Below are 4,294 nucleotides of genomic sequence, written 5' to 3' on the forward strand. Positions count from 1 at the left end.
CAAGAACCTTATTTCTTCTGTTACAACAAATTTGGCGTAGTCGGCGGATGCTCCAGAAGGCGCAGAACTTCCCATCGGCAGGAGAGACGGTCAGCGTGCACATAACTAAGAGGTAAGGACTCCTCTTTTATTTAAAAGTCCCGACTCTCTCTGACCGATTGGGAAATCTCTGCTCCCTGCGAGAATCGCCCGAGATGACGGAGTAAACGTGAGTTTCTGAATTCCTCTGGCCCGGGGAAGGCACCGGTGTATGTAATGGGTTGGTTGCTGTAAGCCCAGAATTTGGTCTGGCAGGGGTTCCGCGGTATTGTGTACAGGCGTTCGAAGCTGGTGTATGCCTTAATTGCGCGTGGAGTTTTGAACGGGTTTTGGACCCTTACCGTGAAGTTCAGGACTGGTGTGGGTCTTAATTGCACCCGGAGTTCTGAAGGTCAGAACTGGTTTGGGTCTTAATTGCACCCGGAGTTCTGAGGCTCAGAATCGGTGTGGGCCTTAATTGCGCCCGGGGTTCTAGAGCAAGTGGTGCATTAAATGCACGTAGTTCAGGACTGGTGTGGGTCTTAATTGCACCCGGAGTTCTGTGGCTCGGGATCGGTGTGGGCCTTAATTGCGCCCGGGGTTCTGGAGCTGAGTGGTGCATTAAATGCACGTATAATCCAGGATTGGTGTGGGCTTTAATTACGCCCGGGGTCCTGAGATTAGCTACGCCTTGATCGTGCACAGATTGGAGTGGCGTGGTTTCTGGCGTGGCGTGGTTTTTGTTTTGTTTTAAAGGAAACAGGAGTAGAAGAGATATATGTATGTATGTTTTTGGTGTTTTCCTTGTTTGTGAAATACATATACACACGCACGACACTAACATAAACACACCTCATAATAAAAGAGCAAAGCATTAAGTAGCAGGATTTAAAGGACGTTGAGACCCGAGAATCGCCCTGATTGCTGGCGTTCTGGGGATGGTGAATTACTGATCAAGAAAGGGGTTTTTCGAGGTCTCGTTTCTTACCTGTGAACAGTGCGGTGTAAATCCTCTCTAAAGTCTCTGAGAGGTATTTAGATCCGGAGGTAACAGACGCCCTTGGCTGAATGAGTGCAGTAATGCACAGGTTTTTCCAAGTGAAAACATCCCCCTACTGAATGAGCTGTTACCTCACACACGACAAAAGTAAATCTTAAAGAGACCGAACATGCGCGCTAACTGATGGTTTGAGAAAGTGGTGGAAGGGTCCGTTTAAATATCGGAAAAGTGTAAGTTTACGGAAAAGAAGGAGAAAAATATGGAAAAAGCTGAGTTTGTCAGAGGGAATTTGGGGCGAAGACGCCTGTAAAGAAAGCATATGAGTATTGATTGGCAAAAGCACAAGCATGTAGCTCCCACCCTGGTGCACGGCCGGCACCAGTAGTGGCAGATACATGACGAAAAAGAAAGAAATTGGGATGTGACTTAAAAGTGTGTTTACGGGGAAAATAAAAACCCGGAAGAAAGTATACTTTACTCGCTACGAAAGAGTATAGGAAAAAAAGCTAAAAGAGGCAGTACAGGAGAATGAGAAACGAATTAGGAATTAACTCTTGGTCACGCTGCACTGGTTAATGTGCTGCAGCCAGCGACTAAGTTATATCCTGCTCTCCCACAGGGGAACAAACAGGCAGGAAACAAAAATAATTGGGATCAATTCCCTCAGTGGCCATATGGAGAAGGGGGGTCTGATTGGGATAACACTTGGTATGAGTGTGATAAAGATGGATCAGGGTCTCCCCTGTTAGAGGGAGGGCGCCCGCAGATCTGTACTCTCACTCGAAGTGGGAAAGGACTTGATGTAGCAGGGGCTGGCGCCGTTGATGACAGCGCCACTCTAACACTGTCTCGCACCCCGTCGAGGGGGTCTGCAATCGCACCTACCTTCCCTGATTTCCCCCATACGATCAAATCCAAAACCGTAAGATATTGACCGGTGGGCTAAAGTACCGCACCCGAAATTAGAAATGCAGCGAACCTGGAGTGCGCTTCAGGAATTAAAAGGATTCATGTAGAAGTAAAACAAGAATACAGCACATTGTATTACGAAGAGAAAAATATATTCTCGATGTGTATGTGTGTTTTATGAATTTGTGTGCCGGCATGTATGTGTGTAACTGTGAGTTGTGGTCTACTAAATGACGGTGTGAGTGTGTTTAGCCAGCGGGACTGGCTAGACGTAACTAAAGAGACTTGACGAAAATCAACTTAAGGAGATTGGAAAATATAAGAGCGTCTGAAACGTATAAGTACAGTACAGGTGGACGTAAAAGTAGTTAAACAGTTTTTGTATTATTATAAATTATTATAAATTGTAATTTATACAATTAGTTGCAATAGTGGAAACAATTTGGTTTTATTCGACTGTCTCGAAACCAGACATGCTGAAACGCTGTAGGTTTAGAATCGAGACTGGGGAGAATAACGTCTTGTGAGAAAATCTGTTTACCTAACGATTAGATCCTGTAAATCCCTTGTAGCCTCCCTAAGTCTGTCCCAGTCCAGTGGTTAAAAATGTACTGTTAATGGTGTGTTGGTTTCTCTGTTAGGGGATACTGGAGCACTACTGTCATGCTTGTTTCACTCCTCTGTTCAACAGTGTGGTATAGAGTAATGCATATAGGAAGATGGCAGGAGGCCACAGGAGTATTGGGGCAGCAAGTTTTACTTGCTGAGTACCAGATTTTAATGGGTGGTTTTATCCCAGATCTATTGGGTTGGAATATTATGCATTAAAAAGAATGACTATCCAGAACAGGGTATCACGTGGCTTCAACTGGCTGTGATCACTCAGTATGTTGATGGTATTCTGAGTGCTTCCCCTGACGAGGAAACCCACAAGTCTGAGTTGCTTCAGCTTAAGAGTGTCTAATAGAAGCAGTTATGATAAGGCTCTTTTGTGTCTAGCATTGTGAAATTTTAACAGGGCCTGGGTGCAATGTTTTTTTTACAGGGTGAGCACAACTCTTAACAGATCTGCTTAAGGGGGGAGTGCAGTACAAGGACAAGATTGCCTTGGTTCCCGCAGCAAAAGCCGCCTGTAATAATTTTAAACAAGTTCTCTTACAGGTGCTGAGACTGGGGTTTCCTCAGATGGATCAACCATTCCTTTGTATTATTGCAAGTAGCTGACAGAGGCCACCCAAGGAGCCCGCGAGCAGGTCCTGGAGGCGTGGGCACCACCACCTGAAGGAGGGCACAACCTCATCCCAGGAGAGTGGGTGTGGATCAGGAAATTTCCTTCACAGGTTCTCCAGCCCAGGTGGGACGGACCCTACCAGATCCTGTTGACAACCGAGTCTGCGGTTCGAGTGGAAGGAAAAGATCGCTGGATCCACGCGTCACACTGCCGACAAGCCTCATCCCCAGACCCAGAATGAAATCATTTCTGTTTATAACAATAATTGTTGCTGTAGGACTATGTTCCGCAGGAATTAATGATCATCTCTCCCACAAAGGAGAACATGGAATTAATTCCTTTTTAGGCCTCTCCTATCTGACAGCTAAGAAAACCAACCAAAGTGCCTGCTGGGTGTGTGCCGCATTACCCAAATATGTACAGGGAGGACTTCCTATGGGAGCCATTCCTTGGCGTCTCGAGGAAGTCATAGGCATGATCATTTGGAGGGATAATTTAGGAGATTTTAATATGACAAACTATGGGGGGTTGCCATAACACGACTTTAACCTGCACAACATTACAATATCTACAGGAGCAAGGCTTAGAGCCCACGAGTTTCACAGGCTCTTACGCTCCTAAATATAACAGAAGCCATACACCACCATACCTGACTCTCAATAAGGAACGTGAGGGAAACATATGTTTTCAGCACACTAATGGTCTGCACTTGGTTGGATGGAGTCGTTGCAACCTTACCATCGCTGCAAATATATCCACCTCTACCTTCCAAATTCCAGGATGGGATCGACACACCCCACAATTCGGTATAAGTTTCTTATTTTCAGAGGCATGGGGAGCGCCAAACGGAACATATTTCATTTGTGGAAAACGAGCCTACCCATGGTTGCCAGCCCAGTGGTCTGGCTCATGTTATTTAGGATATGTGGTTCCTCATATCCGTGTTCATATCCACAGCCCCTTCGGACCTAACCACAGACCACAAAGAAAATTGGCTGATTGGGAATATTATTTAGGTATAATATTTCCACAAGCCGGCATGAACTTTCTGAGTCGAGAGTTAATTCAAATGGCCTCGACTTTAGAAGAATTAGCAACTTCTACCTCATCTAGTCTGAAGGCTGTTAATGATGAGA

The sequence above is a fragment of the Lepisosteus platostomus genome, chromosome 5 (assembly GCF_059453375.1).
Source record: "Lepisosteus platostomus isolate fLepPlt1 chromosome 5, fLepPlt1.hap1, whole genome shotgun sequence".
Lineage (NCBI taxonomy): Eukaryota > Metazoa > Chordata > Actinopteri > Semionotiformes > Lepisosteidae > Lepisosteus > Lepisosteus platostomus.